The sequence below is a fragment of the Rattus norvegicus genome, chromosome 1 (genome assembly GCF_021556685.1).
Source record: "Rattus norvegicus strain SHRSP/BbbUtx chromosome 1, alternate assembly SHRSP_T2T, whole genome shotgun sequence".
In the NCBI taxonomy this organism is placed as follows: domain Eukaryota; kingdom Metazoa; phylum Chordata; class Mammalia; order Rodentia; family Muridae; genus Rattus; species Rattus norvegicus.
The window spans coordinates 248,289,261-248,296,768 of NC_141534.1; the positions used below are offsets into that span (position 1 = coordinate 248,289,261).

Genomic DNA, 7,508 nt, shown 5'->3' on the forward strand with positions numbered 1-7,508 from the left:
CTTGCCTGTCTTCCTGGCAGGACGAGCAGTTATTAGAGACTGGTGACTACTTCTTGTGTCTGGGGACAAGCTGTCTGCATTTCTAGGCGACGGCTCCTTCCCAAGTGGGGAAGAAGGAGGTGCCAGTCTGTGGAAGGGCCCACTTCCTGGCAACTCTTATTTTTCGGAATGACTGTTTTTGAGTGAAGTGTGTGCTATCAAATCCAATGTGGCATTTTAAAGGGACATAAAATAATTTCAGTTCTTACCTCTAAGTCCACGTGTACAAGACGGGAAACTCTCCTTTTCTTGCCAGAAGGGAGCTTCAGAGCTGCCTTGCCACCTTCAGAATTGTCTTGGACAGGGTCCCAAGGGCGATGGCAAACGCAGGATTTCATAAAAGAGTTTTTCTAATCCAGTGTTATTTTGAATGAAAGTATTATTCAGCTAGGCTTTAAAAAAACTTAAATATTACTATCATAGGTAGCTCTGTCTGTTAACAACACTGTACTCAGGGCCTATGTTCCAGGGCCAAATATCTTGGACAGAAGAATTTTCCAGGAGCTTTTGGGATTCAGAGAGCTCAGCATTGGATGCTGGAGACTAGCATCAGTGTCTCTGCGTCTCAGATGGCTTAAAGCACCAGGACTGGATTTGGCCATGGCCTTTGTGTGAGTGCCACTAAACCTGTTCTGCCCCCAACAGCCTGCTTGTCTGCATTTGGGAATTGAATTGGGCTTCTGATCCTTGCTCAGTTACATGTAAATTCTGTGACCTGGTGAAGTCTACCTAGCTTCTCTGAGCCCTGTGAGGTCAGAAAGCACGCCCCTTCTCACGAGGCTATGGAAGAGACTACAATGTGGCTATCTACTTAATGCCTGGTCCCCACAGAGGTCGCCTATCAGATAGCCTGCTTAGCAGGTATTTACGTTAGGATTTGCAACAGTAGCAAAAATCACAGTTATGAAGCAGCAATGAAATAATTTTATGGTTGGAGTTCACCACAGCATGAGGTACGGTATTAAAGGGTCATGGCCTTAGGGGAGTTGGGAACTGGTGACGTCAGGAATGCTGAAAGAGCTATGTCAGAAACATGGGTGGACTTTCCACAATGCCAGAATTCACTGAGTAACAGTAAATGCACACATTACTCCAGTTCGCCCCCCCACATGCTCACACATGCATGTACAAACATAAGTTACAGAATGTCCACAAAAATGTTAGAGAGCCCTCAGAGAGTTCAAAGAGTGTTTGCTGAAACCGGAGGACCCAGGCAGATGCAAGGAGGGTCACTGTCGGTCGTTAGGCAACAGTCTTAGGGATGCGTGTGGAGGGCTTCTGGAGCCCTGGAGAGCCCGGTGCTAGAGCCCATGCAGAGGCAAACACAGAGGTAGACACCACCCACATGAGGTACAAGGCCAGATCTGGATGAGGAGTACGGAACAGTAGGGACCATGCAGAGCTGAAGCCTTGGAGAGAGTAAGACATTCTCTTCCTGCCAGTCCCTCAGCTTAGTGTTAGGAGGACCAGTCTGGGTTGGTGGCGCCCTCATCACCATGGGGTAAGGTGTCCTGCCTTTTATGGTGTCTAGGCGAAGCTGTTTGTACCTTTTACCTTTCTGGTGCCCGCGTGTTCCTACTCTGCTTAGGCAAGTTTGTAGCCATTACCATTTTCCTGGCATGATTACGTCATCAGACTGTGCCTCCTGCGTGGTGCTGGGGAGAGATGGCGTCGTCCATGCAGGGTTATCCTGCAGGTGCTCTATAAACCAGACATTCAGGGTGAAGCACAGCATGAGAACCACATTTCCTACCCAGTAGGGCCACTTAGAGCAGAGTCAGCCTCATTAGCATAAATGGTGATTCTAGCACGCAAAGTGTGAACTGTCCAAACAGAATTTATCTCGGCCTCTGTCATCTCAACCGAACAAACAGACACGCCGAGGGCCAGCAACCTTCTTTCTCTCTCCAGTGTCAACTATTAACAGCTCCATGGATTCCGTTGTTTTCCTGCTCAAGAGCCTTCAGAGGTCGCACACCGATTAAGAAGTTCTGGGTTTGTCTGTCCCAATTTCCCTCTGACCCACTTTCTTACACTCTCTCTTCAGCCATGAGTCTCTATTTACTTTTGATTTTCACTCCCTTCTTCAGCCTATTTTTTTTCCTCTTCCAATCACCAACCTGTTGCTTCCTGCAGTTCCCAGACTACATAGGGTGTCTTTTCTCCTCGGCAGTGGGTAAAAACTGCAGTCCTTCCTAGCATCCTAGTACTTCCTCAAGTGTTAGGTTCCTAGGGCTATGTACCTTGATCAAATAAAATATGATTGTGAGATGTCCCCACGACCCTGGAATACCATGGGGTGTTCACTACGTACATGACCTGGGCCAGTTCCTCCATTCCTCTTACCACCTGTCCCACTTTGAAAAGCTTAGTGGTAATGCTCTTTTCACATGGTTGCTGTCCCTTAGCACAGAGGCTACAGAGGTCCCCAGTAAGGATCTGTAATTCCCACTTTGTTTAGCCTTCTCCCCTCCACCACCACTTTTTTTTTTTGGACTAGAAATTGAACCTGGTACCTCAAGTCTCTTGGGCAAGCACTTGACCACTGTGTTACAATATCCAACCCCTTTTAATTTTTTTCTTTCATATTGAAACAGGCTATTGCAAATTTATCCAGACTGGCCTCAGACTCTTTGTGTAGCCCAGGGAAGCCTTGAACTTATTATAATCTTCCTGTCTCAGCTTCTGAAGTATTTGGGGTCATATGAGCATGCCACCATACTCTGACTGTTTAACTTTCCAGGGATGGTTTATCAATAATGAAAATGAACTGTGATACCATACTTCTTGTTCTGGACCTTGGTAACTGTTAAGATGTATCTTTGGTTAAAAGATTGGGAGTTAGGGAGACAGCACAGCAGTTAAGTTACTTCATGCAAACATGAGGACTTGAATTCAAATCCTCAGAACCTATATAAAGCCAGGCACCATGGTAATCTGTAATCCCAATGCCCTTAGTGAGGTGGGAGGTAGAGACAAAAGCATACTCAGAATCCTGTGGTACAGCTAACCCACCATACGCAGTGGCAGACAACAAAGAAACTCTGCCTCAAACAGGTGGATGATGAATATGAACACCCAAGGTTGTCCTCTGTCCTCACATGTAGTTATGGTTCGTAGTCATAGTCCCAGTGAATGCATGCACGGGACACACACAATACAGACATGCACACATGAAAGAAAGAAAGCCAGACAGGAAGAAAGAAACAAAGGAAAGAGAGAGAAAGAAGGAAAGAAAGAGACAAAGGAGGATAGAAAGAGACAGAGAAAGAAGAAAAGAAAGGAAGGAAGGAGGGAGGGAAGGAAGAAAGAAAGAAATGAACAAAGAATTGGTCATGGTGGTTGACCAGGCTGTAAGATTTTCAAAGCTAGGATTAATATGAGTTTCATCTTTATATGGAGATGTCCTAGTCTAGAAACGTGGGAAGCACTAAAAATAGGAGTTTAAGTCAACTTCATGCTAAGTTACAGGAACTTCGGGGCAGGAATCTCTAGTCACTTATCACTCCTATTGGTAGCCTTCTCCAAATAATCAAAGGGAACTTCCAGCATGCTGGATCTCTCTAACTCCTTGGCATTAAAAGATCCCAGCACAGTATATGTGTACACATATGTATATGTGCTCTTGTGTGTTATCAACATACATACCCATTAAGATTAGCTTGTTTGAGTCTCACTTCAATAGAATTTCTGTGTCTTCTTCCTTTTTCCACCCTATACATTGTGGGTTTGAATATGTACATAGATATGACTGTAGGTTTGTCTCCAGATTATATGGCAGAAGGGCTTCCAGCAGGATAGCTACCTGTATCTGACCTACAGCAAGTTTGGCTTTAGGGACAAATCCTCAGGAACTCAGTGTTCAGAATTTGCTGGAAGAGACCATGAAGGAGAAGAACATTGAATTTTCAGATCGCAAATGAACTCTGCCATTTTTAAAAACAGGATTAAAAAAAGATTTATTTTTTAATGTACAATTGTGTTCTGTCTACTTGTATGTGTGTATGAAGGTGTCAGAGCCCCTGGATCTGTTACAGACAGTTGTGAGCTGCTGTGCGGGTGTTGGGAATTGAACCTGGGTCCTTTGCAAGAACAGCCAGTGCTCTTAACCTCTGAGCAATCTCGCCAGCCCCAACTTTGCCATGTTTCTGAAAATCTGCCTTTATTTCTGGGATACCATGTTGCACTGGACACTATAAATTATTTCAAGTGCACATGTGTATGTGTGCACTGGAGAGCTTGCTTTCTTGGCACTCCTAGGCCCCCAGGGCTTTTGAAATAGAGATTGGACATGGAATTTTAACTCAGTTAAACAACCATCAGGTGTTCTGTGCCATGTATCATCTCGGGTCCCCTTTTCTGGGAGGATTGAGGTTCTTGCCACGTGGGTATTTAACAGGACGATGAGCAGATGGTAAGTTGAGTAGCTGAGTCTTTCTCTTGCCTTACACCTAGCCTCCATCTAGTGAAGAAACCGATGAAGACAATACTTCAGAGTAATGGCCATTGTCTGCAAGTCAAAGATTTCTCTGGAGGTATATAGTGTGGATAACAGGAGGGCTCGCTGGAGTCTGACTGACCTGAAGGATCAGCCCTACTTCTCCAAATAGAGCAAATCCCAGGGGAGAGGGCCAGAAGAGAAGGATAGAAAAGACTCATGGATAAGGAGATTGGAAAGAAAGCCAAGAGACACAAGAAAGGATTTTTGAGTCATTGCTGTTGGACGGCTAGCCTTTTCAAGGGTTTCAGAAAGGTGAGTTGTGGCTCAAGCATTTGTCGGCCTCATGGCTGGGATACAGTCCTCCTGTTTGACAACACTTCACTGACACCTAGCAGGTCATTCCTGTAGCTCTTCCTCAGTCTCTGGTTCTCTAAAGCCATCCTTTCACCCCAGCTATGGGTTCATATCACTTTAGCTTGGTATGTAGGGGCCTTTGTATTTCCATGCCTGGATTCTAGATCAGCAAACAGGATAGGACCTAGATCGAAGGTTCCAGAAATGGAATTCCGCTCTGCTCTGGGATTGCTGACTGCTTCCTTCCTGCAGAGAAGCCACAGCTCTGCTGGCTCCATCTAAAGAAAGCAGACCCATTTCCCCAGGATATTTCTCTTCTTATAGTGAGCTTTGCACTTAGCCTATCCTGGGCCCTTCATTTTCTGCCAGCTACTGGCTTCATGGCTTAAACTTTCGGTGTAGGGAAGAACAGGTATCCATGGAGTGAACCTGGATATGGAACATGCAACAGATAGCCACATGGCTGGGGGTGGGAGAGGAGGAAAAGGAATCAGCAAGTGTTCCTGAAATAAAACCCAGAATTTGAACTTACTGAATAATAAAAGTAGAAAAGAGAATTAGGACCTCTTTACTGTTCCCTGAGCCAAGGATGAGGAACCTGGAGGAACTTGAATCTTCTAAATTTCCCTATAGTGCCAAATGTTCTAGAAGGAGAGACACTTGAGGGGCTGCTGTGGGGACACTGAAGATGTTGGATGCTAAAGGACAAAGAAAAAGGAAGGGCTTTTCCCCTGCAGTCACCAAGTTACACAGAGACGGAAGCTCGGGTGCGTTCAAGATTGGGCATCACCCGTAATCCACTGCCGTGGCTGAGGAAGGCATAGCTGCTGGAGGTGTAATGGACGTCAACACTGCTCTACAAGAGGTGCTGAAGACTGTCCTTCTTCTCGATGGCCTAGCACTTGGCATACGCAAAGCTGCCAAAGCCTTAGACAAGCGCCAAGGCCATCTCTGTGTGCTTGCATCCGACTGTGATGAGGCCGTGTATGTCAAGCTGGTGGCGGCACTCTGTGCTGAGCACCAGATCAACCTGATAAAGGTTGATGACAACAAGAAACCAGGGGAATGGGTAGGCCTCTGTAAAATCGATCGAGAGGGGAAACCACGGAAAGTGGTTGGTTTCAGTTGCACAGTGGTTAAGGACTGTGACAAAGACTCTCAGGCCAAGGATGTCATCGAGGAGTACTTCAAATGCAAGAAATGAATAAATAAAATTTTGGCTCAAAAAAAAAAAAAGGAAGGAAGGAAGAAAGAACAAAGAAGGAAGATCACATGTCACCCTTTCATCTGAGGTGGACAAGATGGCCTTTCCTTGATTTATAAACGTAGTGTGACATTCCTTAACAGACCTATGCCATCGATCTTTATGCCTGTTGGGGGACGGTTTTGAGCACGCAGGGCATGATGTAGCCATCTCTGCGCTCAGTCGCACATGATGTGGAAGTTCTGGTTTCTTTGGAGACTCAGTTGTGTCATGTGATGTTTTTCTGGAAACTGTCTTACAAGAGGATGTTTTTACTGAGAACAGACATATGGTGTTTTTCTGGAAGCTGCCTAGAAAAAGGACATGTGATGTTTTCGCTAGTATGGACACTTGAGAGAACACGTCGCATTTGGAAATATAACCCAACAAACAGTGGACGATGCTATGGCATTGGTTCTCCCTGCCACCCTTTGCTGGGGTTCATTGGGCTTTGCCGACTCTGGTCTTTTGTTGATGACACCGTGCATGGTTCACCTTGCTTTCTTCATGCATCATTGTTGGTTGTGACTTCATAGAGAGAAACTCACCAAAGAACTTTGGCGGCTTCTTCCTGCTTCAGCAGACCCGGGTCAATTGGCTCAGAACAAAGACAGCAAAACAATTGTCAGGCGGTGAAGCAGGGCAGCCCCTAGACAGAGGCTGCTCAGTTCGTGTATAGGGCTAGATGCATGTCACGTGATGCTCTATAGAAAGGGCTGCCTCCTAAGCGGCCCACAGCATAGAACGATGGCTTGAGCACAGCAGGTCCTTCATAAATGTTAGCCATCGTGGTTTCAGAGCAGTCTAGAGGATGGAGTTTCTGGTTGAAGCAGTTGGAAGTGAAATCTTAGGGGAAGACAGGGCAGACTAGGGTATGGCTGTCGTCTGTCTACTGCAGCCACTGGGAACATCTGTTTAACATGCAAGCAAGATCTGTTACCCAGCCAGCTCCCTCAGACAACTTGTTATTTTCTGTGGCTTCTGTTCCTGTGGCTGCACTCCTAGAAGACACTTGAGGTTTATAAAGCTCACAGCAGTTCTCTCCACATGAAGTTGATGGCTTTGGTCTTGGTTTATTAAAGCAGCCAGCTCTGGGGCAAAGTGGGAAAGAGAATGGCTTTAAAAAAATTCCCAGTTGTGCCCTGCATTCTGCACTTGGTGGTGGCCCTGCCATTCCCTCATTCTCCTCAGTCTCCTCTTCCCTGCTGAGATCCTGTTTGGGGTTTCAAAGCTTGTGACCTGATGAATCATGACCCACTTATCCCATGCTGATGCTTGACTTACATGGTACATGTGGTCGCTGTCCCATCCACAGCTGGCAACAGCTCATGTGTTTGATTCCTTTACAGCGCCGTTTGCTCTTCCCACATCTCCCCCACTCACCATTTTATCCCCATGACGGGATGCTTACTGAAACAAAAATGAAGTCCT

At 46.0% G+C, this 7,508-nt stretch overlaps 1 pseudogene; it reads left to right on the forward strand.

Moving 5' to 3' along the window:
- Nucleotides 1-5,645: 5,645 nt before the first annotated feature.
- Rps12l6 (ribosomal protein S12 like 6) lies at nt 5,646-6,052 on the forward strand (annotated as a pseudogene).
- Nucleotides 6,053-7,508: the final 1,456 nt, after the last annotated feature.